At 47.7% G+C, this 13811-nt stretch overlaps 1 protein-coding gene across 1 annotated transcript in view; it reads right to left on the bottom strand.

The window, feature by feature from the left end:
* Positions 1–13811, bottom strand: part of DNAH5 (dynein axonemal heavy chain 5) — a 5174212-nt gene that overhangs the window by 1291500 nt on the left and 3868901 nt on the right. The gene's annotated exons all lie outside the window — the stretch shown is intronic.

Genomic DNA, 13811 nt, shown 5'->3' with positions numbered 1-13811 from the left:
CGGCTGCTCCATCTGTTATCCTCAGCATTGTCCAATATTACGAGCATTGTGAAAATGAGAGTAAGGAGAAATCCGAGAAAAAGACTAAGGATTTAAAGACTAGGGTGCTATTACAGCAGGTAACCAGGGGGCAAAATACAGGTAGAGGGGTACGAGGCTCGTTTCAGAGAGGCGCGATGGCAGGAAGGGGGAGAGGAGGTCCTCCGAACGTTGGGATCAACCAATGCTCTTATTCTAAACAGGAGGGACATTGGAGAGCGGACTGTCCTCTACTGTTAGCCAGAAATGGTTCAAGCAGAGGCCGAGGAAATGTAGACCGGAATAGTATGCGAAGGGAGGACTCACGCTGTGAGGACTCCCGAAAGAACTATTTTGATGATCCACAGAATAGGCAGTACTACAATGAACCTTATCAGGATGATCGGTACGAGGAGCAGGACTATGCATGAGACAGCCATGGACAGAGCGGGGCCATATTACCGTACCAGTTGACCAAGAGGGACCTTATGTGCAAGGAGAACTGTTGGGTACATCGGGAAAGTTTTTAGTGGATACTGGGGCGATGAATAGTTCAGTCGCCGATACACTGGTCCCAGGGGCAGCTCTGTCTGGCCAAAATAATGTATCAGTAGGATTTTCTGGAATACCGGTGGTAAGCCCCGTTTCTAAACCCCTGCCCTTCACAATAGGCCCCATTTCCATGCACACGCCTTTCCTTCTCACCTCTAATTGTGGCGAAAACCTTTTAGGGTTAGATATTCTGAAGAAACTACATGCACGCATTTATTGCTCCCCTGATGGTGTTTTCCTGACGATGCAGAAACCACCTGTAAAAATAGCCCAATACTTTGCTAAGAATGTGACCTTGCCCCCTGAATTCTCCACCATACCTCGGACATTGTGGGCCACAGGGGACACTGATGTGGGGCTGTTAAGAATAGCTCCCGTGTCAATAACGTTGAAACCAAACACACAGCTGCCACGCATTCCTCAGTATAAGATTTCACCTGAAGGTGAACGGGCCATGTTGCAAATTATTCGTGACCTCATTAAACGAGCAGTAGTGGAAGAGACGGCTGCTAACGTTTGTAACAGTCCGATTTTGCCGATTTTGAAGAAAACACCAATTGATGGTGCCCCAGAATATAAAACTGCATATCGTTTTGTGATTGACCTCCGGGAAATCAACAAAATAGTGATCCCACAATATCTAGTAGTACCAGACATTACAGCGATTCTTACGATGATTCCTCCAACGGCCAAATACTTTTCAGTAATAGACCTTAAGAACGCTTTCTTTAACATACCGATTCACCCTGATAGCAGACATATCTTCGGATTCTCATTAGGAGGCCGAAGCTTTAAATTTACGCGTACACCCCAAGGCTATACAGAAAGTCCTAGCATATATAGCCAGGCCTTGAAAGCAGTTCTTGATGAATTGATTTTGCCAGCAGGAAATGCCATCATCCAATATGTGGATGACATTTTAGTAGCCTCTGATACAGAAGAAGGCTGCAAAGAGGCGACAGTGAAACTGTTACATCATTTGGCTGACAAAGGAAATAAAGTCTCCCTTTCCAAATTTCAATATTGTCGACAGGAAGTGACCTACCTTGGTCACTTACTGTCGAAAGCGGGGAGGCGATTGACTCCAGAGCGAATATCTGTAATTACTAACATGTCTGTACCTCGTACCCAACGTGATGTTCGTGCTTTTCTTGGCATAACCTCTTACTGTCGCCAATGGATTCCTAACTATTCACTCCTCTCTAAACCCTTGTTGTATTTGACTACCAAAGATGTGCATGAACCCTTGCCCTGGACGGATGAATGTCAGGAAGCCTTTGACTCTTTGAAATCTGCTTTATGTTCTGCACCTGTCTTGGGTACCCCGGATTACCTGAAGCCTTTTTCACTTTATGTGCACGAGGTGGACGGTTGTTCACTTTCAGTATTAACACAGGGTTTCGGCGGAAAACAGAGACCCTGTGCATTTTTATCATCAGTCCTGGATAACGTTGCACGGGCCCTTCCAAGTTGTCTGAGGGCCACTGCAGCAGTGGCGGTGGCCATCCGACAATCGGAGGGTATAGTCTTAAATACGGATCTCACAGTCATGGTACCGCATGCTGTGGATATTCTGTTAAATATAACTAAGACCCAGCACCTTACGAGTGCTCGTTTGACGGGATACGAGTTAACACTGTTTGCACCACATATTACGATTAAAAGATGTGCTACATTGAATCCAGCAACATTACTGCCTCTCCCGTCCAATGATAAAAAAGAATGACACCCATGATTGTATATTTAGAACTGAGGAGGAGACCAAAGGCCGTGTAGATCTCACTGACACCCCTTTGTTGGAACCCCAAGGAGAATTGTATGTAGATGGTTCTTGTTTTAAATTGCCAGATGGTACTACAACAGCTGCCTATGCAATTACTACGTTGACAACAGTGGTGGAAACCGCTAGGATTTCTCACCACTCAGCTCAAGCAGCTTAACTAATAGCCTTGTTACGAGCATGTGAATTGAGTGAAGGACTAAGGGTAAATATCTTCACAGACAGCCAGTACGCCTTTGGCGTTGCCCATAGTTTTGGGAGGCTATGGAGGGAGAGGGGTTTCTTTACCACACATGGCCAGAAAATTCAACATGGTCCTTTGATTGACCGATTGTTATTTGCTTTAACATTACCAGAAAAAGTAGCCATCATGAAATGTAGTGCTCACAAGAAAGTCATTGATTCTACTGGAAAAGGAAATGCTTTTTCTGACTCAATAGCTAAAGAAACAGCACAAACTAAATTAACTCCCATGTTTCCTAGTGCTTCAGCTCGGTGGGTGGCGGAAACATCTGTGTTTGACAATACCATTGAAAGTGTAAAAGAATTACAGAAAGAAGCTACCATAGACAAGGCACAGAGATGGGAACAGGAAGTAGGAAAATTAGATACAAATGAATGTTGGATAGATCGAACTGAGAAACAGCGATGGTTACTCCCTAATGCATTGGTATATGCTGTAGTGACTATGGCTCATGGCCCGGCCCACATAGGAGCAAAAGGTATTTGTGCTGTGAAAGACCTAGTCTGGAATAACTCTAATATTCCTAAGACTGCAGCGCATGTAGTTAAATACTGCCCTGTATGCTTACGTTACAACCCTGGGGGCCGAGAACCTGTCCTGAGTGGAAATTTTGCACCACCATCCCTGCCTTTTGAAGTCATACAAATAGATTATATACAGATGGAGTGGGTGAACAATTTAAAATATGTTCGGTGGTAGTTTGTGCTTTTAGCAAATGGGTTGAAGCTTACCCCACCAAAGAAGCAACTGCGGGTGCCACAGCCAAAGCCCTGATTAAGGAATATTTCCCTCGTTATTGTTTGCCTCGGATTATCTGGTCTGATAACGGGACACACTTTAACTCCTTGTTGGTTCAAAGCGTTTGTAATGGTTTACAGATCAAACAAAAATTTCATGCAGCCAGGCACCCCGAGTCAGCGGGTCTGGTTGAAAAATATAACGGCACATTGAAATTAAAGATGGCCAAGATCTGTGCCAGTACTGCATTAAAATGGCCCGACGCACTCCCCTTAGCATTATTGTCTTTGAGAACAACACCCCACACAAGAACGGGGTTATCTCCTTATGAGGTTGTTTTTGGCCGTCCTGCTAACGTAAGGGGAGTTCCTAGGCCCAGGTCTTTTAGAGATATTGATCCCCCTTTGATGACAGATTATTTGTATACCTTGACTAAAGATCTGCGTTCTATTCACCAACAGGTATCCGAGACATTGCGGCCGCTATCAGAGGGTCCTGGACATCGGTTGGAACCGGGACAGTGGGTCCTGGTGAAGAATTATCAGCGGAAATCTTGTTTGGAACCGAAGTGGTCCGAGCCCTACCAGATCATCATTGCCACGAGGTCGGCGGTGAAAGTGCATGGGCGTATACACTGGATACACATATGCTACCTAAAACGCCTGCCGCTTCCTTTGCCCTTTGATGTGCAAAACCGCAAAGGAATCTTGAGCTAAGAAGGAGAAGTGTTGCAGAGCTTTGTTCCCTTTTCTGACGCCCGAACAGAGGGGCAACAGAGTGAAGTGTTGCCCACAGGTGAAAGGGCAGCGGCTCAACCAGCAGAGGCTGTTGTTTCAGGTGTACCACAGGATTCGAATACATCTGATGACCTTGCAACAGAGTTGTTTTCTGATCAAGAGCAGCCTGGGCGCTGCAAATACGACCTGCGGCCCCGAAAACAGAGCGGTACCCCAGAATCATCTGTTAGGAGTTAGGGAAAGACTTGAGTTGAGACACACTGGATAGATTTACTGGGGTACTGAGCAAGACACTGGACTGAACGCGTTGAGTGCTTGGAACATTGAGTTAACCGTTAGCTGTGGAACTCTGGGACCTGCTCGACGCAACAGCACCGGACGTCGCCTTCCTCACCGAGACCTGGATGAACGCGTCCTCAGCGCCCGACATCGCCATAGCGATCCCGGACGGATACAAGATCACCCGGAAGGATCGCGTCAACCAGACGGGAGGAGGCATCGCCATTGTACACAAGAACACCATCCGCATCTCGACTAACTACGACGAAACCTTCACCGCCGCCGAACACCTGCACTTCCAGATACACACTGACCCCAAGACCACCCTCCGAGGCACCCTCATCTACAGACCACCGGGACCACGCACACAATTCAGCGAAGACATCGCAGACTTCATCAGCCCGCACACCCTTCCCTCCGCCGACTACATCCTCCTAGGGGACCTCAACTTCCACCTGGAGAACAACAACGACAGAAACACCACCGCCCTGCTGGACAACCTCGCCAACCTCGGACTCAAGCAACTGGTGAACACCCCCACCCACTACGCCGGCCACACGCTTGACCCCGTCTTCTCCTCCAGCAGGCACATCTCCTTCAGCCACTCCACCGGACTACACTGGACAGACCACAGCTGCGTCCACTTCGGCTTCAGAAGAACTACGACCCACCACCACCCGCAACAGGCTCCCCGCCGAAACTGGAGCAAGATCACCGCCGAGCAGCTCACCGCTTCACTCAGCCAGAACACTCCCACCAGCACAACGAACCCCAACGAAGCTGCTAGCAACCTCACCAAGTGGCTGACCACCTGCGCCGATGACCTCGCACCAATAAAGAACCCTCCCAGCAGACCCGGCAGCAAGAAAACCGCCTGGTTCACCAACGAACTCAAGGAATCCAAGAAGAACTGCCGCACCCTCGAGAACCTGGCGGCTCGACCAGACCCCAGACAACAGAACCGCCCTCAAGCACGCCACCCGCAAACACCATCAGCTGATCCGTGCCACCAAGAAGACGGCACTCAAAGAACGACTGAACAACAACGCCCACGACAGCAAGGAACTCTTCAGCATCGTCAAAGAGTTCTCCAACCCCAGCGCCGGAAACAATGACATCACTCCCTCGCAAGACCTCTGCAACTCACTCGCCTCGTTCTTCCACCGCAAGATCGCCGACATACACAACAGCTTCGACGCACAGACCACGCACCTGACCACCAAACCAACGCCCGCCACCACCACCCTCTGCAACTGGACCCCGATCAGCACCAAAGACACCACCCGCACGATGAACTCCATCCACTCCGGATCACCAACCGACCCATGCCCACACCACGTCTTCAACAAAGCTGACGCCATCATCGCACCCCATCTCCGAGACATCATCAACACCTCCTTCCACACCGCCACCTTCCCAGAGAGCTGGAAGCACGCCGAGCTGACCGCCCTCCTGAAGAAACCAACGGCGGACCCCACCAACCTCAAGAACTACCGTCCCATCTTGCTCCTTCCTTTTCCGGCCAAAGTCGTCGAGAAGACCGTCAACAAACAGCTTGCCGCCTTCCTCAAGACGAACGGATCCCTCGACCCCTTGCAGTCCGGGTTTCGGGCCAACCACAGCACCGAGACCGCCCTAATCGCAGCCACCGACGACATCCGAACCCTGATCGACAACGGGGAAACAGCGGCCCTCATCCTCCTGGACCTCTCTGCGGCGTTCGACACTGTCTGCCACCGCACCCTAGTGAAGCGCCTCAGCAACATCGGAATCCGAGACAAAGCACTGGAGTGGAACATCTCGTTCCTCGCCGGAAGAACCCAGAGAGTCCGCCTCCCTCCGTTCAGATCCGAGGCCACCGAAGTCATCTGCGGCGTACCACAAGGATCTTCACTCAGTCCAACCCTCTTCAATGTCTACATGAGCCCCCTCGCAGCCATCGCACGCCAACACAACCTCAGCATCATCTCCTACGCCGACGACACCCAGCTGATCCTCTCCCTCACCAATGACCCCACCACCGCCAGAGCCAATCTACACGAAGGGATGAAAGACGTCGCCGACTGGAAGAGGATCAGCCACCTTAAACTGAACTCAGACAAGATGGAAGTCCTCATCCTGGGATCATCACCCTCCGCCTGGGACGACTCCTGGTGGCCCCCGGCCCTGGGCACCGCCCCCAAACCAACGGACCATGCACGCAACCTGGGCTTCATCCTGGACTCCTCCCTGCCTATGACCAGACAAGTCAACGCCGTCTCATCTTCATGCTTCAACACCCTGCGCATGCTCCGCAAGATCTTCAGATGGATCCCCACTGAAACCAGGAAGACCGTCACCCAGGCACTCGTCACCAGCCGACTGGACTACGGGAACACCCTCCACGCCGGAACCACAGCCAAACTTCAAAAAAGACTCCAACGCATCCAGAACGCCTCCGCACGACTCATCCTGGACATCCCCCGACACAGCCACATTACCGGACACCTGAGAGACCTGCACTGGCTCCCCGTCAGCAAGAGAATCACGTTCAGACTCCTCACCCATGCACACAAGGTTCTCCACGACCTGGGACCCAAGTTCCTCAACGACCGCCTGACCTTCTACACGCCCGCCCGCAAGCTACGATCGACCAGCCACGCACTCGCCACCGTACCACGCATCCGCAGAGCCACCGCCGGAGGAAGATCCTTCTCCTACCTTGCAGCCAAGACTTGGAACTCCCTCCTCACCCACCTTCGGCGAACCCAAGACCATCTCTCCTTCAGGAAGCAGCTCAAGACCTGGCTGTTCGAGCAGTAACTTACCCCTCTCCCCCAGCGCCTTGAGACCCTCCCGGGTGAGTAGCGCGCTTTATAAATGCTGTGATTGATTGATTGATTAAGTAGCTCTGTTCAGAAAGAAAAGACTGAGATAAGGGCCGCGGTTGTTCCATAAGAGGAGAAAAAGTTGTTTCCTTTTTGAATGAATAAATAAGAGCCTGCCTGTGAGGCTCTGAACGGACACAGGGAGAAGATCCCTTAGTGGGAAGAAGAACGCCTCTAGTGGCGTGCGTGCTTTGTGGATACAAAGATAGTTTTTGGACTTATAGAGAGGGACTGAGTTAGATTTGGACTTATAGAGAGTATGTTTCCTTTTGCTCGATTTGCAATGGAGGATGAAAGGCCACTAGCCCCTCGACGATATGTGGATAATATGCATTTATTTTCCGGATGGTCCCCCAGAGTGAAGGTGGCATTCGTTGCTTTTATTATTATCATTACAGTAATTATGATGAGTGTATTTGTATACTTAGAATTTCAGCATCCTGTACAGAAGTTGTTAGGAACCACTGTTGCCTCGGAAGAGCATATCTTCTATTCTTTGCCCCCTCATAAGGCCAGACACAGAGAAACCTACATGAAAAATGATTTTATTGAAATGTTGCATCAGACCCATAGTACCACGAATAAGACGAATTGTTGGGTATGTGGGCTGCTTCCCTCCGTGATGCACCAGCACGAACTATTCATCTCCTTGCCAATGTCTTATTTAGCTAGCTGTGAAGCTTGGTTCCAATTATTATCTTTAATGTATTCACACTATGTAGCCGAACCCAAGATTTATACTGAAAAAGATTATGAAGTATATAGAACAACATCAAGGGTTTGACGCAGAAGGAAATGGCGGAGAGGGTTCTTTGGACCCCAATGCATGCATGAATGTATATACAGAGTATAAGAATATTACATGGTTAATGGAGGAAATGCAGGACTTTGAACTTTTTAATGACACCATGTATTTTCAGCATTTTAAAGAACGGAATGTTACGAATGACAAAGCAATGCCAATCCCCATTATTAATACTACATCTCCCTTCTGCATACAGGGACAAGGTCATGTTAAGGTAGGAAAGAGCAGGTGTAATTATACTTACACGCTACAGGTATATAGTACCCCGCCTATGATTACTCCACCGGATGTATATTTTGTATGCAGTGAAAATGCATATACATGGCTCCCGCGGGGATGGGCAGGGAGTTGTTATCTCTCATTTCTCTATCCTCCCGTGTATATTGCCCCGCCAGATTATCATAGAACTCATCAGCTGGTTCAGAAGGGGGTAGTGGTTAGCCGAAATATTAGAAGCTTTGACACTGATAGTACTGATCAAACAGACACCTCCCTGCAGCAATTTGAGGATTTTGCCAAGGGCCTCACACCCTTTTGGGGACCAATATTTAATAGTCGCAGTATAAGACGATTGTCCCGAATAGTTGAAAACGTGGTTCAGACCACCACTGGAATCCTAACTAACATTACTGTAGAGCTTCAGGCGACGAGGCTTGTTTCGCTTCAGAACCGGATGGTTCTTGACGTCATCCTCGCAGATAGGGGAGGAGCCTGACGCATGATCTGCAGCTCTTGCTGTGTGTTTATTCCTGATTTGGCCCCTACTATTCATCTCGCGATACAGAAATTACACCGATTAGCCAGCGAAGCACATAACCGTACCTGGTCCCTCAGCAGCTGGTTTTGGGGTCTTCTGGCTACTTGGGGTTGGAAAATATTTATGTTGCTTGCTGGAGCCTTTGGAGTCATATTTACTTGTTGCCTGTGTCTCCAATGTTGTCCAGCTTGTTGCTCTTTCTGTGCAACACGAATAACATCTGCTTTAAACTTTTCCTGTCGGGCCAAAGTCGAGAAGCAAATGATTCAGAAGGAAGTTTCAGATCTTATGCAGATTGACGAGGGAGTTCTTGTAGAGTAAAAATGGTTATATTGGCTATAATAGGCCAAAAGGGCCGTCTGATGGGATCTGAATTCGATGAACACCATATTATTGGCCTATTATATATAATATAACCCGTATCAGTATAATCGTATAATTAGAGTTCATTCTATTAGCATATTCATTGAAGATTCACTCTTAGCATGCCCGCTCCTATTGATATGACCAGGAGCCATTTTGTTTCGTTTCCCTGGGAGCAAGTGCTGTTTCCCTGAAAACACTTGACCCTGCTTTCTGCTCGAAACCACGATGGCCAGCCAAGCTGTCTTCGTTAGCTGTTAGCTCATAGCTTCAGGAAACCCAAGGTCACACCTGCTTTTCTTGTGGGATGCGCACATTTCCGCAGAGCCCGTTCCTGTACTCCCCGGGCTACAGATAGACAGGGAGGCACCTCACTGACCTGCCCACAGAATAGCTTAGGCCCTGGCTACTGGCAAATCAATTGTGCCTTATATGGGTATTCCTCTTGGCTTACTGACAAGTTGTATTTTTCCTTGTAGGGTGTCAATTTGAACGCATGAAACGTATTTATGCTTTGTACCTTGAACATGTAATCAGTCTCCTCTGCGCACCTCTGAGGGTCGTGTAGACTGGGGCTCCCCTGTCAGGGCTTGTATTTTGAGAATAAACGATTGAACCTTCTCCATTGCCGAATTGAATTATTATTACTTACATTGGTATATGGGCTATCGGTGAGTATAGTCCGTTGATTATTAATTTGAATCCTTCACCGCGCTGGATGCTAGACTGCGGTGCGTGGCTGGCAGCACGTGTGGGGGCACCCCTTCCTTGGCCACGAAAGGAGCAAAAGGCACCCGTTTGCTGGCGCGGGGCCGAGAGCCCCAAGGGATTGGCCGTAGCCCTGGAGTCCTTAAAGCGCTCAAGCGCATGGTGTGCCTTGTCGCCAAAGAGGCGATGGCCATCAAACGGCATGTCCATAAGAGTGTTCTGGACATCAGCCGAGAAGTTGGCGGACCTCAACCAGGCGTGGCGACGAATCACCACCATCGTTGCCATCGCTCTGCCCAGTGAGTCCGTGGTATCCAGCCCACACCGGATTGAGTACCGTGCCGCATCTCGACCCTCCGCAAGGGCTTGGGTGAGTTTAGTCTGGACCTCCTCCGGACATTGTGGCAGCACGTCCGCAACCGTGTCACACAGAGAGTGGGTGTAGCGGTCCAAGAGGCATGCGGTGTTGACTGACCGCAATCCCAAACTCAAGGATAAGAATACTTTCTTTCCATACTGCTCATACCTCTTGGATTCCCGATCGGGGGGTACCACTTTTTCCGGATCGGCGCTTGCTGGCTTGGAAAAAAGAAGAACTGACGTCAGCGCGCGAGGGCGGTGTCTAAGTACTCTGGCGACGTCATTCCGGCGCCCACGACGCCGATGACGGACGCGGAGCCGCAGACGATGCCTACCGACTCGCAAGGGTACTGCTACGCAAAAATTTCCAGATCCAGTCTGACGCCTGGGGATATTCTAAGGTAAGGAATCTAATACTAACCTGTTTCTTTCAGATAAAGGGCATATCAACTAAAGTAGCCTGTACATCCTCTGAAAAACTAAAGTTCTTAACCATATACAACATCGTAGTGCCACCAAAGATGCCATTGCCCGACTTACTGAATCAGTAATATCTATGCCACATCTAATTTTCAGTTTGGCAGCCTTTTGGTCATCTCTAATCAGCTGTTCAATGTCAGAATGGAGGTCATCCGAAAATGATGGTAACCTAGTCTGCAAGGAATCCTACAAAGCATGGGAAAAACACACAAGAACACAAGATGTATTGGTGGACCTTAAAGCAGAACTAGCTGAAGAAAAGATGTGTTTGCCACATGCATCCTAGTTTCTACACTCTCCCATCAATGGAGTCTTAGGTGAAGAATCCATATCCTGTGAGGGTTCAGAAGCCTGAACTACCCGACTATGACTTGTAGGATGCCTGAGGAGACAAACTGGGCCTCCAGGAAGAGGAAGGTGCCTGTGAGATACAGCCCAATCCACCAAGACCCCTGTACCAGACTTGATTCAAGTACCTATGCCAAACAAGGCCTCACTGTATGTAAGAACAGACTCTTTCCCCGACTGTCCTTCATAAAGGACATCAATCAGGTGAACTTCTCAACCGTAGGCAGTATCAAGTCCAAAACTGCGGCCACTCTCCTCAACACATCTGCGAAGGAGGAATTTGACTCAGTAGCAAGACTAGGTGGGGAAAGTAGCCCCGAAGCTGGGGATGAGTCCAGCTCACTAGCCTAACCAAGTGCAGATATCCAAGTCTCCTCCATTTGTAAAGGAATAGTCTCAGAAATGGGCTGAAACGGCCCATACTACCTTGTATCACCTGCCACAAGGTGACTCCCAGAAGTTTCATTATGAAGAGTAAGTGAAAATGCCACATTTCACTCAGTTTGCACTATCGACTCCACACCCGCCTGTTGTTACATTTGGACGTCTTTGCCCGAGATCGGCTCTTGCTCATGGAACGGCTACATGAACGGACCACTATACGAGAAGATGACGACCGAGGGCTTGAAGTCTCTGAAGACCGCAACAAACGCATTTCAGTAACTTCATACAGCGTTTCTTGAGCGACTTGGGCTTCAGCCTCTGGCAGAAGCCGCAATCCTCCAATTTGTGGTGTTCACCCAAACACCACATACAAACGAAATGCGGGTCTGAAGCCGACATTTGTCGAGAGCAAGGCTCACAAGGCTTAAAGCCTGATGACATAGAAATAAGGCATATTGTCCCCAACTGACAAACCTGTCGAAGAAGGCCAGAAAAAAAGTCTGAGGAACCGCTTCTCTGGATCGGCTCTGCAGTGTGGGAAAAGTATAAACTGACGTCCGTGCACTGGAGGAGACGTATATGACTCCACTTATGTTGCAACCAGAGTTGATATCATTACGGAGTCGTAAGGCGCCATCCCCGGCCGAGCAGAGGGACTGCTGAAAACATTTCCAAATCCAGTCTGAAGCCCGGGGAGAATTTAAAAGTTAAGGGATCTGCACTTGATGTCTCTATCAGATATGCATATTTCTTTTAATAAGGTGGTGCAAAATGATTTCTGCAAAGGGTTGGCCAAATTGTGCGGGTGAAGAGCAGCAACGAGAGGAAGAAAGTAGAGTGTGAAGAATATGAACTGGATGGCATTCAAGACAGAGTATATTGTGAGCTTAAAGGATTAGAGGAGTCCACACACAATATGCAAAAACTGACAACGTCTGTGGAAGGGAAGATCTCAATCTAGTGAAAGTGGAATTTATGGTGATTTCCAGAAACGACAGGGGGAGGCAATGAAGGAGTTTTTTTTATGTGAAAGGTTTACATTAACACAACATCAACACATAAATACGCAATTGTTGTTTTATAGGGAGATATGATTGTTTAAACACATTTAGATTGCTTACAGCTAACGTAGGCCTGAATTTTAAAATGGCTAACGTTGGTTGCCATCTTTACTTTGCAACACATGCACATTTTATTTCAAGGTGCTCTGAAGTTCTACTGCAATGTTTTTTTCCCTTCCTTCCAAAAATGAAGAAATATTTTCTCTTTGATAGTCCTGGAATGTTTTAATGAATAGCGCTTACAAGAAGACACCTGCAGAGTTCCGCTTGTTATATGCATCTCTTCCTGGTGCACACAATGTAAGTTTGAAGATGCCCGTATTGTGAAGGCCTTGAGAACATAACAAGCACATAATTGTATCATCTCGTTTTAACCTAACTGGACAACTCATAAGAACATGTGTAGGTGTGAAAAGTGTTAGAGGTATTTCTTTTTTAATTATAGGGAGTATTTTAATTGCCTGGCCAGACTAAGAATCAGAATAGAGCAGAGCAGAACATGAAACTTTCTCTTTGTCTATCCCTTTGAGGTGATACCATGCTGAATTTAAGACTTTGATTTACTTTGAATTGCATATTAATCGGTCATACACTTGTGGGTTAATAACTAATGATAACCTCATTTTGCTTTCTGTGAACCAATAACCTTTTATAAACCTTTATGGTTTAAAGACTAAAATACTCTTAGTCTTTCTTGCAGAGCCTAATGTGCTTCACATTTATGGATGTTTTGTTTTGATGACCAAGCTTAGTTGTAAACTTGATCCACTTGATGACGCTTTATGGTCCCCAAATTTGCACAAAGAAACCACAAGCAAACCTAATGCATAATTTACGCCAGGTGTTGGCCTTGTAAGCACCAGACGATTTCTAGGCGATAAAGCATGGTATGACATCCACTGGGCAATGAGGTGTCTGCAGTCACATTTTGTCATCACAGGGAGCTTACAATCATTGCTCAAAAGCTATGGAGTATCATGCTAGACCTCCACTGCAAGAGATTATATGCCTCATCAAGTGTAGAAGTGTTAAACAAATGCAGTGCTACTGCAATTCAATATATATACATTTTGAATTTGAGCTGGTGGTTGCAGTTGTGTACTCATTTTTGTGGACAGGCACTTATTTTTGTGGACCTGCACTTAATTTTTTCTAATCAGACTTTGACGCACAGTAAGAGACAGAAAACACCCAAGGGAAAAGGAGGACGAGAAAAACAGAATCCATGTGACCAATGGAGAAAGCAGGGATGGAATAGAACCTGCAAAAGAGTTAAAGGAGAAGGGAGGGACTGATGGTGGATTAAAGAGGCATGAGGTAAAATCAAAAC

Source organism: Lissotriton helveticus, chromosome 4_1 (genome assembly GCF_964261635.1).
Source record: "Lissotriton helveticus chromosome 4_1, aLisHel1.1, whole genome shotgun sequence".
NCBI lineage: Eukaryota > Metazoa > Chordata > Amphibia > Caudata > Salamandridae > Lissotriton > Lissotriton helveticus.
This window is presented reverse-complemented; position numbering and strand designations above follow the sequence as displayed.